Here is a 25,706-nt window from a genome sequence, read left to right as displayed (position 1 = left end):
ACAGCATGGTCATGATGGATGAATAACCTCTGCCTGGGTAATAAACTTCCATGGTTTTATGATTTAGCAGGTGTTAAACCCACTGTGTATGACTTAGAAGAATTAGGCAGACATTTAAATTTCTCCATCTGTGCAGAGTAGCTGACATATTACAGGTTAATGCCACATTGTTGCTGGGATATTGGGTCCACTGGGGAGTTGAATTACTGGCGTTGACAGGAGGCTCTCATCCAGAAACTAAGAGGAATTCTCCAGTGTGAGACATAAAAGCAGCCTACTCCTGAAAGCATGATACATAATTTCTGTGTTCAGCAAATTAAAGAACCAAAATTCACTTTGAATGAATGGCTGACATCTTTTTGCATATTGATTCACAGGATATTGGACATCACTGATATGGCCTGGGACGCGTTCGCCGTCTCTCATTATCTTGAATCGAGTTGGATGCTCCGAGTGCAGGTCAGAGTCAGATGCCTTAGAGGGTCGGGTGTCACAGAAATAGGTCCATCGGCCCATCAAGTCTGTGCTGTCTATCAACCCCCCATTTGCACTGAGTCTACCCTGATCTAATTTCCTGGAACCACAACACCTGCTCAGTGGTTTGGAAGGCGCAGCAGCGCCTACAGTACCTGAGGAGTTTGAGGACGGTAGGCTACTGACTCCCATCTTGACAACATTATGCAGGAGTGCAATTGAGGATGTCCTGTCGAGTTGCAACATTGTGGGGGACAGATGGTGCAAACCAGGATCATCAAACAGGCATGAAGAACAGCGGGATCTCCTTTTCCTTTCTGATGACATTCACCGGGAGGTTTGCTTCAACAGGGCTCAATAATTATTGAGGACCCTTTCTGTCCAGGACACAGTATTGTCAAGGTCATGTACTTACCTTCGTTGGGAGGAGAGTGAGAGTGTCAGGATTACGTGTGTGCCGGTGAGCCAATGAGAAGGACAGAGGAGTTTGGCTGTGTGGTGTTTGGGGAGTTGAAAAATGTAATGCGGGTGTCATCAACCTTTTTATCACCAAGACTAAGTCCTATGGAAGGCTGGTGCTATAATACATTTAGCGCGGATCTCCCAGTGGTAACCCATTTCAATTCCCTGCTTCATTCCCATTCTGACATGTCTGTCTATGGTCTCATGCTCTGCCAAACAGATACCAATTGGAGGAACAACACCGCATTTTCCATCTGGACATCCTCCGACTAGATGCCATTTGCATTGACTTCTCCAGTTCCATTAGCCAGCCTCCCCTTCACCTATCCCTCTGTCTCCTTTCCTTCAGCTCTGCATTCATAGAGCCACCCCTCCCCTCATCAACACTTCCTCTCCTCTCATCTGTGTCTAATTATGGCCTTTTCTCTGTTAGTCTGTGCTCCTCCCCTTTCCCTCTTCTCCCAGCCTTTTCATTCAGACACTATATTGTCTTGAAGGGTTTGTGGGATGCAGCAGAAAGCAAGCTCCAAGACTCTGATCGGGATACAATGATCTTTATTAAATCAACCTACAGACCAGCAATGGCTCTCCCGCTACACACATGCATACAAGCACTCGCACACTCGCGCTAAATCACACCCAGACCGTGGGATCTGCCGGGGATGGAAAGGGCTCAGTGCAGTGGGAGGTAAGTGGGGAGGACTCCCTCTGTGCTAGATCCTGAGGGAATATGCTTCCTGTGGGAATTTCATAGTCTGGAGAATTTGGAGGGCTGTAGCTCTAATCTGGTATCTCCATAGCTTTGTGGGACAGAGTGACTCATTACCTGTGATGGTCACAGATGATGATCCGGGCAGGGAGCAGGAGCATCGCCATGCGGAGCGGAGGAAGAGAGCAAGAAACAGACTTAAACATTCCCCGCTCTGCAGAGCAGGGGCCAATGACCAGGGCCAGTCAATGGCAGTGTGCACTCAGGCTTGTGGATGGGTACGCACCTTATTGGTTGCTGGCTGGTCAGCGTGGTGTGGCTTCCAGTAAAGGAGATCGCTGGGCGATATAGATACCTGCTTACATTTTATTCATTCCTTGAAGAGGGACTCAAGTCCAAAACGTATATATCTTTAATTCCTATGGACACTGCAAGACCTGCTAATCTTCTCGAGCATTTTTGTGCATTTACACATTTTTCACTGCCTCCATAGAAACACAGAATATTACAGCACAGAAACAGGCCTCTTTGGCCTTTTAGTCTGCGCCAAACCGTATTTCTTTGCCTAGAACCACTGACCTGCACCCAGCCCATAGCCTTATTCTCCATCCATATAGCTGTTGAAATTATTCTTAAATGTTAAAATTGAGCCTGCACTCACCACTTAAGCTGCAAGCTTATTCCTCTCACCCACCACTCTCTGTATGTAGAAACTTCCCCTCATGATCCCCCTAACCTTATCCCCTTTCACTTTTAACCCATGTCCTCTGGTTTGTATTTCAGTGGAATGAGCCTACCTACATTTACTCTGTCTATCCCCCTCATAATTTTAAATACCTCTATCAAATCTTCACTCATTCTTCTATGCTCCAGGGAATAAAGTTCTAACCTGTTTAACCTTTCCCTGAAACTCAGTTCCTGAAGTCCGGGCAACATCCTAGTAAATCTTCTCCGCACCCTTTCTATCTTATTGAATATCTTTCCTGTAGTTAGGTGACCAAAACTGCACAAAATTTGGCCTCACCAATTTCTTGTACAACTTTAATATAATATTCCAACTCCTGTACTCAATACTTTGATTTATACCAATACGCCGAAAGCTCTCTCTCTCTTTACAACCCTGTCCATCTGTGACGCCACTTTCAGGGAATTATGTATCTGTGTTCCCAGATCCCTCTGTTCTTCCTCACTCCTCAGTGCCCGATCATTGACCTTGTACGTCCATTCTTCATCGGTCCTTCCAAAGTACGACACCTCACACTTGTCTGCATTAAATTCCACCGGCCATTTTTCAGCCAATTTTTCCAGCTGTTCCAGATCCCTCTGCAAGCTTTGAAAACCTTCCTTGCTGTCCACAACACCTCCAATCTTAGTGTCATCTGCAAACTTGCTGATCCAATTTACCTCATTATCATCCAGATCATTGATATAGATGACAAACAGCAATGGTCCCAGCACCGATCCCTGAGGCCCACCACGAGCCACAGGCCTCAGTCATCCACCACTACTTTCTGGATTCTCACATCCAGCCCTTGTTGAATCCACTTCACTACTTTACCATGTACACCTAGTGTCTGAACCTTCCTGACTAACCTCCCATGTGGGACCTTGTCAAAGGCCTCACTAAAGTCCACGCACAGCCTTTCCATCATCAACATTCATGGTAAACCTCTTGAAAGACTATAACATTGGTTAAACATGACCTACCATGCACAAAGCCATGTTGACTGTCCCTAATCAGTTTCTGACTATCCAAATAATTGTATATCCAATCTCTTAGAACACCGTCCAATAATTTACCTACTATTGAGGTCAGGTTCACTGGCCTATATTTTTCCAGTATTAATTTTGGAGTCTTTTTTTAAACAATGGAACAACATGAACTACTTTCTAATCCTCTGGCATCACACCCATGGGTGAGGACATTTTAAATATTTATTCCAGAGTTCCTGCAATTTCTACACGAGCCTCCCACAAGGCTTGAGGCAATATCTTGTCTGGCCCTGAGGATTTATCCATCCTTATTTGCTTAAAATCAGCAAGTACTTCCTCCTCTTCAATCTGTATATTTCTCATGACCTCACTGCTTATTTTCCTTATCTCTCGCAATTCTGTGCCCTTTATCTAAGCGAATACAGATGAAAAAAAATTAAGGCCTCCTCATCTCTTTTGACTCCGTACAAAGCCGACCATTCTGATCTTCAAGGGGACAAATTTTGTCCCTTCCTGTACTTCTGCTCTTCATATACCTGTAGAAACCCTTCACATTATCTGCCAAAGCAACCTCATGTCTTCTTTTACCCTTCCTGATTTATTTCTTGAGGTTCTCTTTCATTTTGTATACTCCTCAAAGTTCCTCATTGGTTCCATGTTGCCTATACCTGTTATACACCTCTCTCTTCTTCTAAACCAGATCCCCAATATCCCTCAAAAACTAAGGTGCCTTCTAACCTTGCCTTTGATCCTGATAGGAACATACAAACTCTGTACTCTCAAAATTTCACCTTGAAAGGTCTTCCACTTACCTTGCACATCCTTTCCCGTAAACAATTTATCCCAATCCACACATTCTAGATCCTTTCTCCTTTCCTCAAAATTGGCCTTTCTCCAATTTAGAATCTCAATTTAAGGCCCAGACCTATCCTTCTCCATAATTAACTTGAAACTAATAGCATTATAGTCACTGGACCCAAAATGTTCTCCCACTCATACTTATGTTATCTGTCCTGTCTTGTTACCTAATAGGAGATGCAGCATTACACTATCTCTAATCTCTAGTTGGTACATCTATATATTGAATTAGAAAACTTTCCTGAACACATTTGACAAACTCCAAGCCATCCAGTGCTTTTACAGTATGGGAGTTCCGGTCAATATATGGAAAGTTAAAATCTCCTACTATCAAATCCTGATGTTTTCTGCCACTGTCCGCTATCTCTCTATAGATTTGCTCCTCCAATTCTCACTGACTATTGGGTGGTCTATAATACCACCCAATAAGCTGGTTGTACCTTTCCCATTCCTCAGCTCCACCCATAGAGGCTCCGTAAACGAGCCCTCTGGTCTGTCCTGCCTGAGCACAGCTGTGATAATTTCCCTGATGATCAAAGCCCCTCCACCCCCTTTCAACCCCCCATTTCTATCGCATCTAAAGCAACAGAAGCCCGGAACATTTGAACTGCCAGCCCTGTCCCTCCTGCAACCAAATCACTAATGGCCACAATGTCATAATTCCATGTGCACCATAAGGAGTCCTTAAATTAGCCTCTGACTGAGTCTTTTTAGGAGTCTAACTGTTCCTAAACCTGATGGCACAAGTCTTTCCTGATGACAGCTGCAAGAACCTTGATGATGGCAGCTGCTCTTTGACGCTGACGTTCCATGTAGATTTGCTCGATGGTGAGAAGTGTTTTGTCTGAAATATACTAGGCTGTATCCACTACCTTTTGCAGCTTTGAGGTATTGGTGCCCCATCTGAAACCACGATGCAGCCGGCCAGCGCACTTTCCACTACACATCTATAAAGGTTTGCCAAGGTTTTCGATTTCATGTCAAATCTCCTCAAACTCCTGAAGAAGTAGCGGTGCAGACGTGGTTTCTTCACAATGACATTCGTGTGTTGGGTCCAGGAAAGACCCTCTGAAATGTACACTGTTAAACAAGAAAGTCTACAGGCACCGTGATTATAATTTAACATGCAATAATGCTGGAGGTCGAGAAGGGTTCAAAGGAAGCAAAAATAAATAACCAAGATTTCAGGCATGAGCCGATCCAATACATTGCAAGTTTTATAGTGTTGCATGACACATTGAGGATGTCAACGAGCTCAAATGCTTCATAACCAGGAATAACAGGAAACCATGGTTAGATGCAGAGTTCTGGGTACTTCCCAGAGCTTGTGATGCTGCCTTCGGGTTAGGGGACAGGGTGGCAATTTATCAGCCAGGGCTAAACCCTCCCATGCAATCCAGAAGGCAAAGCATGGGTACACACAGAAGATCCACAAACAGCTGTGAGACACTGGCGACACGAGGCGCATGTTGTAACTGTTTGGCTGCACGCATAGCTGAGGAATCTAACTCCTTCTTTAAGTTTACTCAGAGAATTAACAATAGACACAGGGTTTCACCAAACCACACCTGAACTCTCTTTACTTCTACTTCCGAAACAATGGAATGAACTAATTATAGAAATTTACACAAGCTTGACTTCAAGTCACAAGACAGTCTCATGAGCCATTCATTTGATTGATGGCTCCAGTGGTAACCCCCCCACTCCTGGTGACTGTGGGTTGCTCTGATTAGAATGTCCTAGCAAACACTATAGCAGATGAAAGCCAGCCTTGCAAGTTAAAGAAAACAACATCTTCTTCCTGGACAGTCGGAACATCTTCTATGCACGGTTTGATGAGAAGAACAGAGCTCCATGTCCCCTTGATGAACAGATCCCCTGCATAGCCGCGGCTAATGTGGAAAGAACCCTATCCAACGTGAACCCACACATGGCGGTGGCTCTAGACAACATTCCAGGTTGGGTAATCAACAACAATATTTATTTATTTATACATATGAATACTTGTCCTGCATATGTATTGTTTGTCTATATGTATGTTATGTCTGTCCGTGTGTCTAGATGTTTTGCACCGAGGACCAGAAAACGATGTCTTGTTGGATTGTACTTGGGCTCTCAGATAAACTCGACTTGACTTGTTATGTCTATTAAGTATCAAAAATATATTTGAGGATTTACCTTGCTTTATTGTAAAGTGAAATGCTTAAACCAGATGTTGAGAAAACTAGGGTGAAATGGGAAAAAGATTTGGAAATATCTATTTCTCAAGATGATTGGAGGTTGGCATGTGAGGATAGTATGATTAAAATTGTAAATGTAAGGTATAGATTGTTCCATTATAATTTTATTCATCAATTATACTTGACTCCGGATAAATTAAAGAAATTTAAATATGTTTCTCCCAATTTATGTTTTAGCTGTCATAAGAAAGTGGGAACGTTTTTACATTCGGTTTGGTTATGTGAGACGGTTAAACCTTTTTAGAATAAAATTAAGGAATTTTTGGAGGTTATGTTTAAATTTAAAATTTCACTTAACCCTAAAATATTTTCATTGGGTTATATTAAAACAATGAGTTTCAAAATAAAATTAGATAAACTTCAAATTGCTTTTTTAAGGTTAGCGTTAACAGTGGCGAGGAAATGTCTCGCAGTTACATGGAAAAATTAGACTAAATTGAACATGGCATGTGGAGATGAGATCATGTATTCTTTTGGAGAAAATAACATATAATTTATGAAATAATTATCCCTTTTTTATAAAAACTTGGAGCCCGTACATGGAACAGATCTGACTAAATTATTAATATTTTTCTTTCCCATACATTGGTGGTTCGGTCCCAATCCATGGCATATCATTGAATGTATTGTTTTAGTAGATTTCCTCTTTTATTCTTTCTCTTTCTTTGTCTTTTGGGGTAGTTTAGAGGGTGATTGGGAGGGGTGGGGAGGTATAGGGTTGGGGGGGTGAAGGTTTTATGGGATAAAATATTATGTATTGGACTGTATTTTGAATGTATGATTTATTTTTGTTTATAAATAAAATCTCCAATATATATATATATGGCTAGAATGTATTTGACTTGACTTGTCATATCTATTAAGTATCAAAAACTTATTTGGCTAGAATGTACTGTTACGAGCCCAGAGGACCCCAAACCCATCAGCAATTGACTTACTTTACCTAACTTAACCCCTTTCTAATTTTAAGTGCATGTGTATGTAATGTGTGTGTGTAAGTTCAGAAAAATTCTTTGGTCCACAGTCCAATCTCACTTCTCATTCCTCCAAGTTTAATGGTTGCAGTGCATTCTTCTACTGTGCACAGAATTTCATATTTATGAAGTTCACCGGGCTTTGGTGCTTGAAAGGTAAATGGTTACCAGGACATTGTGACCATGGACAAGCGATATCAGAGCAACTAGAATCCATCAATAGTGGCCGACTATTGTTGGACACAGATGTGAGAGGCATCAGATGCTGAGGACAAACAAAAATCAGCGGCAAAACATTAAATCTGTAAAATTCAATAAAAGTTATTTAATGTTTCTCCAACTTATTACATGGACAGCAAATTTGAAATTATCATTGCGTTCAGTTTGAAGTTGTCTATCATGATCCCAATTTTATTTCAGGAAGCACAAAATGCTGGTTAGCTACCTTTGTCTTTACAATATAAAGTACATTTTTTGACCTGATGAGTTTTCACTTCTTGAAAGAGTTACTGGCGTAACTGTGAAATTTGTAAAGCAAACATCAGGGAATGCAAGCAGACTTTTTCCATTGTGGCTTGGTGAGACAGAACCTACAGGGAAGAATAACCAAAATAGCACGTATGCTGTGAAGGGGAGGGCATTGAGGAATGCAGAGGAACAGAGGGATCCTGGAATTATGGATCAACATTCCTTGAAGGTGGATTCCCATGTAGATAGGGTTTGAATAACAGAAAAGACGGACCAAAAGGCCTGTTTCTGTTAAGTTCTATGGTTCTATGGAATCATAGTATTCCTTTTCTTTGGCCACAAGCACAAAGCTGAAGTTTATCTGTTACCAATCTTTATTTTTGATGTGTGCTTATCACTTAAAGCAAATTCCAGGGTAGGACTGGATATGTTACCTCCCCCAGATTCCGTGATCACTTCACCATCAGGTAAGAAGGAGGAAAAAATTTCCTTGTTCACCATAATGCACTTGAATGATATTTAACAGACATCACAGATAATCAATTATTCAGGTGGAGTCTTGAAGCTCCCTCCTCGACAGAGCAACTACTACGGAACAATATCATTAAAACATCAGTGTAACAGATTAATGTAGTCAGGGTAGATTAAAGTGATCATTGGAATAAGCAATAAGGACTAGGCCAAAAATGGCCATCGAGCCTGCTCCGCCATTCAATACGATCATGGCTGATCTAATTTATGACCTAACTCCACCTACCTGCCTTCTCCCTGTATCCCCTAATTCCTCTATCATGTAAAAATGTATCTCACTGAATTTTAAATATGTTTAATGAGGCAGCCTCAACCACTTCCCTGGTTAGAGAATTCCAAACATTCACTACTCTTTGGGAAAAACTATTTTTCCTCATCTCTCTCCTAAATCTATTCCCCCGAATTTTGAGATTGTGTCCTCTCGTTTTAGTTTCCCCGGCCACTTCAAAAAACCTTCCTACATCTATCCTATCCATACCCTTCATAATCCTATATGTTTCTATAATCCTATATGTTTCTATAATCCTATATGTTAATGTCTTAACACCTTGAAGTTACTTTGCAAAATGCTAGCTCATGAAAGCCGTATTTTAAATAATGAATGAGGTTTGAATAAAAGCCGCAGGCAATTTTTTTCATGCTGGACAATTTAATGAAAATACTTCAGATTATAATGGATCATTATGATGGATTATCCAACCAAAATAGCTCACAGTGCACTGCTAATAGCAACGTCAGTAATCATATTTGTTTCTTTGTTTGAAAAGTTGTTATTGTTCGCTTTGTGTTGGCTCATTCACCCGTTCCACTAGTCCTTGAGCTAAGAAATGAATTAATAGCTATCAATGAGCGTAGTGTAAAGCTGAGGGCAATGGAGGTGATCCACTGCATTCATTTTCCATTCTTTTACAGCTTATGCTTGGTGTAAAGCCGTCATTAGTTACAATTCTTACTCTTCAAGTCATTACTTATGACTCTTCCCCCACTCTTCAACAGCACAATGAACCTTAGCCTTCCTCCAGGCTACTTCAGTGAAGACTGCTTCCTCTTCATGGCTCAGTGCATTCACAAAAGTGTCACAGCTCAGAATGAGGACAGTCGGCCCACCTCCTGACAAGACATTTGAAACATTTCGAGGGTTACAAACCATGGACAGGGTAGATGTAGAAAGGTGGTTTCCCATGACAAGAGGGCACAACTTTAGGATTGAAGGGCGTCCACTTAGAACAGAGATGAGGAGGAATTTATTCAGTCAGAGGGTAGTAAATCTGTGGAATTTGTTGCTACCAGCTGTTGCGGAGGGCAGGTCATTGGGGGTATTTAACCAAAAGATTGATAGTTTCCTGATTAGCTAGGGTAACAAAAGGTCATGGAGAGAAAACCGTCCATTGTGGCTATGGAGGAAAAAAGGATCAGCTCATGATTAAATGGTGGGGAATTCAATGGGCTGAATGGCCTATTTCTGCTCATCTATCTTACGCTCTTTTGATTTTTAGACAGTCCTATCATTCCATTCCCCTCCTCTTCCCCAAGAATTCTACAGATTATGCTTTTGCATGTGCAATTCCAATGTACTTTGAAGGCCTTGAACAGTTTTGATCTCACCACCCTGACTTACTTGATTACTGTGACACAGAGGGTGACTTGTCGGACCATTTACTCCAATGTACAAAAGTGATAGAGCAACTCATCAGGTCACAGAGCACCCAGAGGACGTTGGTGTTTTGCACCTGGGCCTTTCATCTGGAATTTATTTTTTTCAGCTCAGACCCAGAATATCGACTGCTTTTTACTTCCTTTGGGTGTTCAATGACCTGCTGAGTTTCTCTGGTACATTTGTACATTGCATTGGACACCAGCATTTGCAGAATATCTGGTTTAGACCCATTTATTCCATTGTGGTCCACAAAAGAGCAATCCTGTGTGTTCCATTCCCTCCTCCTCTCGCTAGATTCTGTTGGACTCTGGCTTTAATTTATTTACTCTTAATTTAGTCTATGTGTGAACTGAGTCCAGCGCGTTCGTTGAATGAAGTGATAGGAGAAGGTATTCGGTTCAACAGTCAGTTTATTACACCACACAGCACAGCACAGCACAAGAATAAAACTTAACAGAGCTCTGGGTCAGTCTGTTAGTTCATAGGTCACCTGCCAGTGAGCTACTCCCCGAGACTGACCCCTATTGTCCAGTTGGCACAGTTTATATAGGTCAATCTTATCACACAAAACAAAAGTTGTTTTCCCTGCTAGATCTTTTTGCATAAGGGTTATCACAAGTCATCTCCTGTTTTGCAGATTTCTGGGGTGTAGCATTCCCATGTTAATCCTCCAGGCCAGACTATCCTGTTGTTTAGATCTGAAATTAATTCATCCCCAGATATTTCTAATCACCATTCGGTCCCTGTCTGGCCAATTTCTGCTGTTCTCTTTAACACCTCCTCGTGCCTTAATCTTCCTCCTCGACTGGTTTTCCATTCCCTTTGATTCTTGCGGGCCATTCTTTGTTCTGATCTGGCCTGTGTCTCCTGTGCTACTTCCCACCTCCTTCAGTTGAGCATTCCTCCTAAATCGTTTTATGCATATCCTCTCCCTGTATCTTGGGAGCAGCCAATTTTGTTCAGCCAACTTTGCTCCATGCTGTGACAGCCACTTAGCCACATTCCTCTTTCCCTGACTCATGCAGTACAAATAAACTTATTGATTAATCATTTATTTCATACTGTTTTAACCCCTAGATTCCAACAGTCCCCCTTTTGGTCTCATGAAAATGAGACCAACCACCAGTTAACTTATTAGATAGAGAAATCCGGATTACATGCCAGGGTTGGCATTTCTGATCCCTTGTAATCATTACACTCTTGAGAGGGCAGTAGGGACAAATACATGCCTTGGGGTCTGGGGATGTCTCTCTGTGACAGCGCTCGTTGAATGAGGCACTGGAGGCAGGGAAGGATGCATGGGATCAGAATCAACGCCAAAACCACAGATCCAGCAACTAGCACTATAGTATGTATCCATCCCCAGTCTCCAGAGAACAAATTTCCCAGCCATGCGCTGCCCAAGGGTCGCCAGGTCTGAACCGGGACGTGAGCTAATTTGCGAATACCTGAAGAAATCTCCTTTACTGCTTGCCCATTGTCATCGATTTTTAAACAACAATAGATTCTACCATCAACAGTCCCCGGAGTCCAATATGTTCTTTAAAGGGACCCGTTCAGAAAGTTCTTAGTCCGTAGTTGCTCACAGGTTCTCAGTCGCCGCCGTACGAATCTGTTCCAGTGTCCGTGCTGGTGGGTCCGTGGCTGCACACTGACTCCAATGATACCACGTCTCGCCTTTTTCCTGTAGTCGAACCGCGTGGGACGTCCTCTCCACCCCTCGGTAGGGTCCTGTCCACCTGGGCTCCGACCACTTTCTCTTGATGACCTTTAGCAGAATCCACTCCGTGACTGAAGGTATCGGTGTTTCCCCTTCTCTGTTGGGACTTGTGACCTGTTGTGAAAAATCTGACACCAGAGCCGTTAGTTTATCATAATACAGCTTGCATCCCATTGAACTTACCTCATTCTTCGTAGTCTGACTTCCGGCTCCCGGTCCCGGGAACTGGTGCCCCGTTCGTAGTTCATATGGAGTGAATCCTGTCACAGAACTTACCGAACTCCTTATTGACATTAATGCCAGAGGCAACGCATCCACCCAATTTAGTTTGGTCCGTGCCTGTACTTTCCCGATCTTACCTTTTATTGTTTGGTTCATCCTCTCCACTATTTTCTGCCATGTTAATGCCTTCATGGGTAAACGTAACATTTGGAGCATTCAGGATCTTTTCTAGTCTCGTCTGCCTTAACGAAGTCATTGTAAATGCTGTGGAGCTCACAAATGCTACAATACTATGTGTTGTTAATACTGTCAGGCCATGTCCCATTACTATGTGTGCCACCTTTTGTAGAATCTTTGCTACTCCTGCTGCATGTCTTGTACATGGTGGGTGTCTGTCTTCCGTTGGGTCTAACACATCTTCCACCCCCTTTTTTCTGAAAAAGAACACCATCAATTGTGTGTGCTTTTTCAGAAACATCCAAAAAGAAAGGTAGTTTATAATTTGGAATAGTCAAATCTATAGCTGTTGTAAGAGCTTGCTTTAATAGAATAAAATTCCTCTCAGCCTGTGCAGTCCACTCAAGAGTAGCTCCCAGATTTCTCATCCCCTGCTCATTCACCAAGGTTCGCAGTGGATGTGTTAACTCACCATACGATGGGATAAACTGCCTACTATACCCTGACAAACCTAAAAAGGAAAGCATTTCCTTAACTGTCTTTGGTCGTGGATGATGTAGTATAAGTGTTTGATGTGCCAGGGAAATCCCTGTGCCTTTCGCTGAGACCATTCTGCCTAAAAAAGTGACCACCTGTCTGCAGCATTGCAGCTTTGAGCGAGAGACTTTAAAGCCTGCCTTGAACAGCTGCGCCAGCAGGAGGCAGGTGGCCTCCAAAGAGGAAGTGGGATCAGATGCAGCTAATAGGATGTCATCTACATACTGGATCAGAACAACCCCACCTGGCAGTGCTAGCCCCCCCAGCTGTTCTTTCAACACCTGATTAAAAATTCCTGGAGATAAGATAAAGCCCTGCGGAAGCCTAGTATACCGCAACTTTCTTCCTCTATACGTGAATGAAAACACATCTCTTAATGGTTCTGCCAGCGGCAAGCAAAAGAAAGCATTCGCTAAATCAATGCAAGAGAACCACTTGTGGTTAGGGGTTAAAGCAGTCATGGCAGTATATGGGTTAGGTACTGAAACTGTGGGTGTTCGCACAATACCATTGATGCGCCTTAAGTCATGGGCCATCCGATATTTGCCCGTGTCTTGTTTAGGAACAGGTAAGATGGGTGTATTCCAACTGGAACCCGAATGTTCCAACACCCCTGCATGTATAAGGCCATCAATGGTACTTGCCAAACCTTCCTCAGCGTCAGGTTTGTGGGGATACTGCATCTGCCAAATAGGGGTGAAATCTGACAGTTCGAAGGTTATGGGATCAACCTGCTGACAAAAACCCACATCTGCTGGTCCCACTGACCACAGGTTCTCAGGGAGAGAATCTAGCATAGGGGCCGAGTCGGGGTGATCCATCTTCTCTCTACCATGAAAGCGTTCAATCTGTCTATGCTCAAGGAGGACTTGATCATGTGTCGGAGACAAAATTCTGTATGCCTGACCAGATGAGGAGAACTGCACTGTCGGTATTTGGGTGTCAGACCAGTCCCTTAGGGACTTCAAGTTCCGACACATCGGTCCCAAATCTTTTGCCTGATGAGTAGTGCCAATTGCAAGGGTGACATGAGGAATGGCCTCACCTGCCATCTCATACCATTCCAGCTGTTCAGATGTCAGTGCCACCGCAGCGGCCACTCCCTCCTTTCCTATCACTATGTAGTCCGAATTAATTTCCCATTGCCTGCCCTCTACCTCTTCATAAAAGGCATGCTGATACATTTCATCCCCATCCCTATCGTAAAAGAGGGTCATATGGGGAGGGTCCGAGGGAGGGGTATACGGGTGTAACGTCTGAATCCACGGCTTCCATTGATTATACAACTTTAGCAGCCCTACCTTCTGTGGGTCCTCTGTTTCCAGCAGCCCCCAGTAAATGTCAGCCCATTGTCCCTCAGACACGGATCCTCCAGCTGCTGCCAACAACATTTGAGAACCGGAATGAAGTGTAGTTACTGAACAGTTCATAGAAAATCCATTTGGAAAGGTGACCTCTATTCCGTCGGGTCCACAAAGGATGGATGCTCCGCACTTGAACAACAAGTCTCTGCCCAAGAGATTGGTAGGGCACCTGGCTGACAAAATGTACTGATGTGTAAAAGTCTGTCCTGCCACAGAAGTGACTAGTGGTGTAGAAAACGGCAGGTTTTCTGGTGTACCCGAGAACCCTATCAGCTGGACGCTAGAGGATGATGTTTTATCTTGAAACTCAGCGCCAGTGAGTGTTGAAAACCTGGCTCCTGTATCCACTAAAAAGGATACTTTCATGTCCATGACTTTCATCTGCAGGAAAGGGTCTGCCAACCTAGCCTGCTCGTGGGTACTCGGGCTCCGTCACTGTGGGCAATATTGCTCCTCCTCTGTCCGCAAAGGGAATTGTCTCCTCGGAGCTAGAGCCGCATAGGGTGCCTGATGTACCGGGGGTGGCACTGACGATCTCTGGGGCTGGACCCAAGGCTGCTGTTGTGGTGGTCCATAGCCCCTTGCCCCCGGGTCCCGAGGCTCCCAAACTAGGGGACAGTCTCTCTTCAAGTGTCCTGGCTGACCGCATCCAAAACATACGGCTGGCTGCCTTCGTGGAGCACTCCGAACTCTCCCTCTTACTCGGAATCCCCCCATTGGACCTCCCATTCTGCCCCCATCGGTGGGACCCGGTGCCCAATATGGGGCCGGGTGCCAATTAGTATCATTATTATCTAACGTCTCCCTCACAACAGCTGGCAGTCCGCTTGTTACTGCAGCCCTAAAGAGAGTAGTCTGCAAGGGATCTGCGGCCGGGTGTACTCCTGCTTTATTGGTCCAATACTCCTTACACTGACTCAAAAAAGTAGAGATCTCCTCATCCTCCTTTATGGAAAAGGTCAGGGACTGCATGACACCGGGGGGAACGGGAAACTTATCCCGCATTGCCCCTCCTATTGCCGTAGCATGGTTGGCAAATGGCTCAGCATCGAGGCACCTAGTGATTCCTGCGATCATTTCTACCTGCTGAATCTCCCACAGCCCAAGCTGTTTCCCCAATAATGCTCTCCAATCCCCTATGGCTATCTTATGTCCCATCGTAAATTGGCAGAACTTTCCCATCCACGCTCCACCTCCCTCAGTCGGAGGTGGCATTTTGTCCAAAATACAATTCATGTCAGTGAATGAGAAGGGTTGATACCTTTCCCCAATTTGCGGACCCTCATAAATTAGCGGCATCTGTCTATATCTTTCTGGAAGCCGTACTTCCCCCCTTTCCCGCAACGCATATCCCAAAGGGGAGCGAGGGTTCTCCTGACCCTGTCTTCTGTGTGTGATCATGCTTCCCTTGATCGTGACTGGCTGTTCCTCCTCTTCACTCCCAGCACTCACACTAGCAATATCAGCCTCCTCACTGTGCTCTCTCTCCCGCTCCCATCTGACACTCGCTGGGTCATATCCCTTCCTATTCTCCTCTTCTTGTCCCAGCTCTCTCCCCGCTGTGTTTCCTAAGCACCTACTATGTTCCCTTACTGCAGCTATCTCATTCTGTCCTTCGTGTACTTGCTCTCTCTCATTTGTTTTTTCCCATCGCATACTAGTCTCCCTTACTTTACATACATCATTCTGTATTTCCTTTGTTAACTCCTTCATGTCCTCCACCCTTTCCTGCATAACTCTTTTAAGTCTCTCCTTCGCCTCCTGGAGTTCGTGACCTGCTAATTCAGTGACCTCCACTATTCCCTCATTTATCTGCATCACGGGCATTTGGGAAATAGGATAAGGTGGTGGCCATATCTCTGGTAACTTTGGATATAGCGGGGCTGACGGCTTAACCTCCCCCGTATTCTCCTTAGTGATATGGGATCCTTTTTTAATATCATGTATCAGTTCCACAGCCATGCAAGCCAATGTCATATTGTGTAAATCTGCCCTTCTCTGTTCCTTCACTCCTTTCTGTTGTTTGAGCCTTCTTTTATTCCATAAAGACCCTTGTGTCTTTGCCTCATGTTCCTGTACCTCCTTGGCTGCTTCCCTCTCTGCTTCTCCTAAGTACAGTAACAGCCGGATTTTTTCAAACCCTCGTGGTACCTTCCCCTGACTCTGCAGCTCTTTCCAAATCTGTTCGTACCGTTCCATAGCCTGTACCTCCTCTCCCTTCGGTAATCCTCCCAGTAATTGATTCCTTGTATTTTCCCACTGTCTGTCTACAGATGGGGGAACTTCTCTGTCTTCCCCGAACTCTTGCCCTACATCCCTTATTACTCCTTCCATCTCTGTTCCGATTTTTTATCCCTTTAGACCTCGTACTCCCTGGCTCTCTCTCCTGGTAGGACCCTGCACTCTACTTCGCCCCTTTCCACGTTATATAACCACCAGATGACCAGCAGCTCCCTGAAAACAGGTGTTCCCCTTCAGGGATGATCAGAGAGAGAGCCAGCTGGGGGATTATGTGTCTCGTGGTTGTGTGAAGTGTCTATTGTTTGTTTTGCGGTTAGTCTGTGTACACTGATGCCTCACTGTGTGACTGCCTATCCCCACTGTGTTTCCCTGATCCGTATTCTAAATACCTTGCCTCTATGCCCTCTCTACCCTGTAAAACAGTACAATCTGTAACCTCTGCTGCCCCTTTTTCAGAAGTACTTAAAACATCGAGAGTAATACAGTGATATACACAGCAACAATACCAGCGTGCATGAAAAAACAGTTAAATGCCGAACACCTTATACAGATACTTATTACTATTATGGTACACGGTTCTTAAACAAATACTTATTACACACTATAGAAACAAATAACTATAACACAATACACCTTATACGGATACTTATTATACACTACTATGGTACACGGTTCTTAAACAAATACTTATTACACACTATAGAAACAAATAACTATAACACAATACACCTTATACGGATACTTATTATACACTACTATGGTACACGATTCTTAAACAAATACTTATTACACACTATAGAAACAAATAGCTATCACCCCATACACCTTATACTACTTGGCCAAGTGTCTAAATCTACCTCTCGAGATTGCTACAAGGGGCTCCAACCCCGTTCTACTAGAGGGACCTCAACCTCCTTAGAGGGATTCCAACCGGACCTCAACCTCCTTAGAGGGATTCCAACCTTTTCCTAGAGGGACCTCAACCTCCGTAGAGGGATTCCAACCTCCTTTTCCTAGAGGGACCTCAACCTCCGTAGAGGGATTCCAACCTCCTTACCTAGAGGGACCTCAACCTCCGTAGAGGGATTCCAACCTCCTTTACCTAGAGGGACCTCAACCTCCGTAGAGGGATTCCAACCTCCTTTACCTAGAGGGACCTCAACCTCCGTAGAGGGATTCCAACCTCCTTTTGTTTTATTCTTGTCTTTAACTAGGTCTTTTGCAGAGTAGTGACAACACACAATTTTATCTTTGCCAATAGCAGAACTTCGTTTGAACAGGCGTCTGCTTACCTCACTCTGTTGAATGGTCACTTGTTGTTATCATCACACCACAATCGACCGGTGTTTCGTATCTTTTCTTCCGTCACTTCTCCATCTTCATCACGTCGGGGTCACCAAATTGTTGGACTCTGGCTTTAATTTATTTACTCTTAATTTAGTCTATGTGTGAACTGAGTCCAGCGCGTTCGTTGAATGAAGTGATAGGAGAAGGTATTCGGTTCAACAGTCAGTTTATTACACCACACAGCACAGCACAGCACAAGAATAAAACTTAACAGAGCTCTGGGTCAGTCTGTTAGTTCATAGGTCACCTGCCAGTGAGCTACTCCCCGAGACTGACCCCTATTGTCCAGTTGGCACAGTTTATATAGGTCAATCTTATCACACAGAACAAAAGTTGTTTTCCCTGCTAGATCTTTTTGCATAAGGGTTATCACAAGTCATCTCCTGTTTTGCAGATTTCTGGGGTGTAGCATTCCCATGTTAATCCTCCAGGCCAGACTATCCTGTTGTTTAGATCTGAAATTAATTCATCCCCAGATATTTCTAATCACCATTCGGTCCCTGTCTGGCCAATTTCTGCTGTTCTCTTTAACACCTCCTCGTGCCTTAATCTTCCTCCTCGACTGGTTTTCCATTCCCTTTGATTCTTGCGGGCCATTCTTTGTTCTGATCTGGCCTGTGTCTCCTGTGCTACTTCCCACCTCCTTCAGTTGAGCATTCCTCCTAAATCGTTTTATGCATATCCTCTCCCTGTATCTTGGGAGCAGCCAATTTTGTTCAGCCAACTTTGCTCCATGCTGTGACAGCCACTTAGCCACATTCCTCTTTCCCTGACTCATGCAGTACAAATAAACTTATTGATTAATCATTTATTTCATACTGTTTTAACCCCTAGATTCCAACAATTCAGATTTCAGATTTCTTGTCAGAGAAGATCCATGACATGTGGATTCTCTGCAGTGGATAGACTGGGCACAAATTGAGTGATCGCTTCACTGAGCATCTTCACTCCATCCGCACCAGTAACAGAGACCTCCCAGTAGCCAACCATTTCAGTTCTGTGTTATGCTCCCACACTCATGTCTGTCCATGGTCATATGTACTGTCCCACCAAGATCACCAGCAAAATAGAAGAACAACCCCTGCTTTTCCCATCTGGGCACTGTCCAGCCAGATGACATTAACATCTAGTTTCTGCTAACCTGCTCTCTTCTTTTCCCTCCCCTTCCCTTCCCCCTTTCCACTTCTCCTCCCTCCTTTCCAGCTCCTATTACCTAGCCACCCTTTGATTTCTGCTGTCCCCTCCCCTCTTCTCCACCTATCATCTCCTGCCTTGCGACCACCCCTCCTCCAATCTCTTGTACAGACGTGCCTGCCGAAATTCTGTATTTTTACCTTTGCTACTTAAAGGACACTGTTTGACCTGCTGAGTTTCTCTAGCATTTTGTGTATTTACTAGAACCACGGTGTACAAAATAAAGCTGTACACAAACATACACATAAAAAATTAAAGAGATGCAAATAGACTGCAATACAAAGAGGAAAAATGCTACAAATTAAAAATTAAAAATCTTTCAATGAGATTCTGATTGTTTATTGTTGAGATCTGTTATATACCAGACAGCAGCAATAGAAATTATGTCAGACAGAAATATTTAAAACAATATTTTTAATTATTAATTAACAATAATATAACACCTTTATCTAATTTTATCTACACTTATCTAAACTTAATCCCCAACTATGCACGAATATACTTGTGTGCGTGGAATTCCTTTGCCACTACAGCACAGGCCGAATTCTTGAAAGGCAAATCAAAGTTCAGTCTCAGAAAATCAAATGTTGACACATAGAATTCAAATTGAAGTGACACACAGGCTTTAGATGGATGCGACACACAGGCTTTAGATGGATGTGACACGCAGGGTTTAGATAGATGTGACACACAAGGTTTAGATAGATTAGACAGACAGGCTGAGATGGATGCGACACGCAGGGTTTAGATGGATGGGACATGGAGGGTTTCAATGGATGCGACCCGCAGGGTTTCGATGGATGAGACACGCGGGGTTTAGATAGATGAGACACACGGGGTTTAGATGGATGGGACCCATGGGGTTTAGATGGATGGGACCCGCAGGAGGGTTTAGATGGATGGGACATGCAGGAGGGTTTAGAAGGATGCGACACGCAGGAGGGTTTTGATGGATGCGACATGCAGGGATTAGATGGATGCGACACGCAGGGTTTAGATGGATGAGACACGCAGGGTTTAGATGGATGAGACACGCAGGGATTAGATAGATGAGACACGTGGGGATTAGATGGATGATATACGCAGGGTGTAGATTGATGAGACACGCAGGGTGTAGATGGATGTGACTCGCAGGAATTAGATGGATGAGACACGTAGGGTTTAGATGGATGAAACACGCAGGGATTAGATGGATGTGACTCGCAGGGTTTAGATGGATGAGACATGCAGGGATTAGATGGTTGGGATGCGCAGGGATTAGATGGATGAGACATGCAGGGTTTAGATTAACTCCATTTATTTAGAAGTTACAACATGATAACAAACCTTTCTGGCCCATGAGCCCCAACCACCCATACACACCAATTAAACTATAAAGCCCATCCATTTCTGAAGGGTGTGAGGAAACCGTAGCACCCTAAAGAATGCTGCACAAGTCACTCAGAGAATGTACCAATTGCTTACAGATAGCAGTGGATTCGAACCCTCTTCGCTTGCGCTTCAATAACCTTGTGCTAAATGTTCTCTTCCTACATTCTACTACTCAAGGACACACCAAGAGTTCATTTGCACCGGCCACTTCAACATCGAAACAGCAAGTCTTTGGGCTGTGAGAAGATGAGCCAGTCACAGGAATGACTCCACACAGATAATGCCCAAAGTTGGGATGGAACCTGTGTATCTTCTTTGTGTTCATGAGCATGGTTTCACCCAGCAATGTTCAAAGACTAAAATGTGCATCATGGCTGGCCTCCATCCAGCAACATAAGCAGGGCTACAGATTGTGTTGTTTGAACATTGAGAGGAGACTGAACGTTAATGCTTGGGATAGTCAGCAAAATGCTTCAGGTGGTGCAACAGCGCCTCTTTCAGGAAGTTAGAAGCATCATCATACATCGTTGGCAAGAACCAAGAATGGAATCTGCACAAAAATTCAGATTAAAAAAAACATACGTAAGATCAACCTTTCAACTTGTAGTTTGAGTTGCAAACAAGAATTGGGAAGGGTTAGATTTGCTTTCATGAAGTTTGGTTTGAGTTTGCTAGCAATTTAAATGGAGCCCAGGAGCCAAGACTCCGCAGTGATGGGAGATTTCTGGAGAGGTTGATCCAGCAGGCAGCAAAAAAAGAGAAGGGCAAAAGCCCAATGGCTTGTAGTCCTCAGGCTAACACGTCATCTTTTCCCCCAATTCTCAATTTTAACTCATGGGCCTGCCTTTTCTCTCTCCAAAACTATTTTAAACTTAATAGAACAACGATCGCTGGTCTCCAAACACTTCATGCACTCTCCCTTCCCAATTTCCGCAGGATTGCTGCTTAGATCATTATGAAGGGTGCACATAGGGTTCCCAGAAATGAATCAGAGATGTGGGGTAAGGGACAGAGGGAATCTGAAGGCCTTCTTTTATTCAGGGAGCGTTGGACATCTTGAATGCACTGCCTGAGAGAGCGGTGGAAACAGTGCCTGGGTGAGCATTTGATTGGTTGAGGCAGAGCAGACTATGAGGCTGAAAGTTGGGCGATGGAATTAATCTGTACAGGAGACCTCATGTCAGTGTAGATGTGGTGGGCCGCATGATCTGAGTGACCCTGGAAGCTGCTTGGAAAGATAATTACCATGTTCCATCCGCCTATCCTCACCTCCATTCCACGGCTGGGTTTCCCGAGGATTTGTCGAACAAAGTTCAAAGTTCAGATTTAGTTTAGTTTATTTATAGAGCACATTTAAAACAACTCATGCTGACCAATGTGGTGTACAGATCATAAATTACATCTTAATTTAAGCAACTATTTAAAGCGCCTTTTAAAACGGGTCACCGAGGTTTAGAATTCAACATTCAACATGGTAGCAATCACTTCCAAACACTTGCGTGTAAAAATACAACTTCAGCCTGGATTTCTAAGTGTTAAAGGAAGGTTGTTGGAGGGAGAAATGTTGTTCCACAGTTTGGGGGCCACTATTGCGAAGGCGCGATTTCCCCTGAGTTTCCGATTTACTGTCAACTTCCCATACAACCCTGAGATTCTATTTTCTGTGGGCCAGGCTGAATTTCTACTTATCTGTGGTGTAAAAAAAAACTGTACTCGAGAAAGAATAATGAATACAAACGAGAACAATGTAAACAAGATGGAAGTGCAAATAAATTATGCAATATAGAAAATAAATATTCAGCAATAAAAGCAGTGCAAACTTAGATTCTTTGAGTATCTGATTAAGGAGTCTGATGGTGGAGAATTAGCAGCTGTTCATGAACCTGATGGTACGAGTCTTGTGGCACCTAGACCTCTTTCCTGATGGCAGCATCAAGAACAGAGTGTGTCCTGGGTGGTATGGGTCCTTGATAATTGTTGCTGCTCTCCGACGGCGGCGTTCCCTTTAGATGTTCTTGATGGTGGGGAAGGTTTTGCCTGTGATGTACTAGGCTGTGTCCATTACCTATCGCAGGGCTTTCTTCTCAGAGATAACAGCACCCCCTTACCAGGCCATAGTGCAGCCAGTCAGCACCCTTTCCACCACACGTCTGTCGAAATTTTCCGAAGTTTTCAGTGTTATACCAAACAGCAGGCCAGTATTAAATCTGGAAGAAACATTAAGCAAGCAACTTCATCAAAGTTGATCAACTGTTTAATTACCCTTCCCCCTCTCCTCCAACCTGCCCAAATAGAGAGCATGATATCCACTCTCTATCACACCTCAATTGTATGGACAAGAATAAATGGATATTATTCCTGGTCTAGCAATCTAGAGACTAATGAGCTGGTCATGAGCTTAAACTCTGGTACAGTAACTATAGAATTTATTTAATTGACAGGAAGTTGGGGCAGATATCAAGAATCAATAATATTACTGGATTGTTGCTAAAATGCATCAGTTTCATTAATGTCCTTTGAAAAATGGAATTCTCAATTTTTATGTAGTCTAGTCTTTAGGTGACTTCAAACCCACAGCACATGGCTCTCTGCAAGTTGTTGAAGGGGACAATAAATACAAGAACTGCAGGTGCTGGAGTCTTAAGTGAACAATAAATATCTGGAGGGACTCCACAGGTCAGGCAACATCCATGGAGAGAAATGATCAGTCGACATTCCGGGTCGGCAAGGGATCCAGACCTAAAATATTGACTGGCCACTTCTCTCCATGGATGTTGCCTGGCTCACAGAGCCCCTCCAGATACTTATTGTATATTGTAAGTGGATAACCAGATTAAGAAAAGCACTGAACCGGGGCGTGGTCATGCAGAGCTGACAGGTTCTGAAGGAGCTTTCCAGGAAAAAGGGATTAAAAAGGTGGATTGAAAGCTCAAAAATCAAATTTCATTGTCAAAAATGGATAAAACTACTGTCGTACTAAACAACCAAGGTGACCAAGAAACAACATCTCGTGTGGAAGCCTGATAAAAGGAGCAGCTCAAGAGGGGCCTTGGGACCGGCTGAATCCGGCAGAGCTGAGGGGTGGGGGGGGGTGGTCAGCCCAAGATATAGTCAACATCTTGAACAAAAGGGAAACTTTGTGCACTCACGTTACGAGTGTCGAATCAGCAATGAGACATATCAGTAATGATATCAGAAATTAAAGAAATCGTGGAAGATTTAACAGAGCGAATGGTGCAAGTGGAGGCTGAAACAAATGACAGGCTAATGACTGGAAGAAAAAGCAAAAACATGGGACACAGACAGAAAAGGACAGATCAACCGTATGGAAAATTTCAGCAGATGTAACAAATCTAAGAATGATTGGACTGAGAGAAGGAATCGAGGGGAAAGACCCACTGAGCCTTTTTGAAAGATGGATCCCACAACTGCTGGGGCAAAACAAGCCCAATGCAAGGCTGCAAATTGAAAGGGCACACTGGACCCTCGGACCTCGAAGAATCGGTGATCAATGACCACGACCAGTCCTGGTAAGACTTGCGCGAGATGCGATCTTGGGAGCAGCATGCAAATATTCAAAAAATAACAATGGCAACAGAAAAGTAATTTTTCCAGGACTTTAGCCCTGTCTTGATCAAATAGAAAAATGGATTTGATGAAGTAAAGAGATAAATGCTATCCAAAAACTTGAAATACTCAATGATTTACCCAGCAACGTTGACGGGGTCGATGTCTCAGAAAGCAATCCAAGAATTTTCAAGAATAAAGAAGTGGAAGAATTTTTATGAAAGATGTGAAAAGATTAAATCTGCCAGATAAGAAGATTGAAAAGATTTGTTTCAAGACAGGACTAACTGAAAAATGTACATTATTTCACTTTTGCAGTTCTGAACTGACTTATTTGAACTGCTAAAAGAAAAAAAAATACTGTAATAGACATGGCGAGTTCTGGAGAGAAAGGAAAATAGAGAGGAAAGTAGCAGGGTGGGGACTCCAATCTAAGGAGGAAAATGATGCCAGGAGAGGAGTGGTTTTAAAAAATGGTGCTAAAAAATGGGGAGGGGGGTTCTTCGTCTTCAGAAAATTCCACAGGTCTTTTTCGCGGGTCTTTGGGTTTTAATGCTTATGTCATCATCAGAGCTAGGAATGTGTGTGTGTGTGTGTGTGTGTGTGTGTGTGTGTGTGTGTGTGTGTGTGTGTGTGTGTGTGTGTGTGTGTGTGTGTGTGTGTGTGTGTGTGTGTGTGTGTGTGTGTGAGTGTGTGTTGTTTTAAAGGGGAAATGATATATTTCTTAAATGGAGACATGTTTCTTAAAACAGAAATGTTTCTTAAAAAGTAAATGCTGCAATATTATATAAAAAGTTGGAAAGATTGTAGTTATATATTTTTTTTAAATGATATGGATAACATTAAAGTTTATTAGTCTTAAAATTAAAAGAGTGTGAAAAGGAAAAGGGTCTTGGCATACTTAAAGAAATTAGAAGCAAATATAATCTTTCCACAGGAAGCACATCTTACTAAATTGGAACATGTTAAATCGAAAATAGGATGGGCGGGACAAATAATATTGTCTTCTTTTGGTTCAAAGGCAATAGGTGTAGCAATTCTAAGTAATAAAAATACACCATTATTAATAGAAGGCACATCGGTTGACCAGGCCAGAAGATATTTAATGGCAAATTTTAAAATTTATGGAGAGGTGCCACCAAATTATGACAATGAAGCCTTTATTAAGGATATTTCCTTAGAAAAAGCAGGGGGAAAACAAACTATATTGGTCGGAGGAGCTTTTAATTTTTGCTTGGATCCAATATTAGATAAATCTGCAAGAACAGTAACAAAGGCAAAAGCACCAAAAAACACAATTTTAGAAGAATCTAAATCGTATCACTATATAGAGCCAAGTAAATCCCAGAGAGAGAGAGAGACTATTCATTTTACTCAAGGGTACAAGGATTGGTTTATTTTTAATGTCTCCCCAGCTGAAAAAGAAGAGTAATTAAAAACAGAATACTTAGCAATCCTTTAATAAAACCAATCACCACTAACATTAACTATTACAATAGTGGAAAAGAAAAAAAAATGTATACAGATAGCAAGCATCTCAATGTCAATTTACTTAAAAGAACAGACTTTTGCGAGTTTGTTAAGAGATGGATAGAAATCTTTTGTGAAACAAATCAGTCATCTACTAATAATAGCTTTTTGATATGGGTCATACTCAAAGCATACTTGAGGGGACAAATAATATTCTATTCAAAGAAGCTTAAGACATAACATATGGCAGAAATAAACAGTTTGGAGAAAGATATTACAGAATTAGGAAAAAAATCAAAGAACAGGACTATAAGAAGAATACTGACTACTGTAGAAGAAAAAGATAAGATCCAATACATTACATATGTAACAGAAAAATCTATATTAAAAATTAAACAAACATATTATGA

Source organism: Narcine bancroftii, chromosome 7 (assembly GCF_036971445.1).
Source record: "Narcine bancroftii isolate sNarBan1 chromosome 7, sNarBan1.hap1, whole genome shotgun sequence".
Taxonomy (NCBI): Eukaryota; Metazoa; Chordata; class Chondrichthyes; order Torpediniformes; family Narcinidae; genus Narcine; species Narcine bancroftii.
This window is presented reverse-complemented; position numbering follows the sequence as displayed.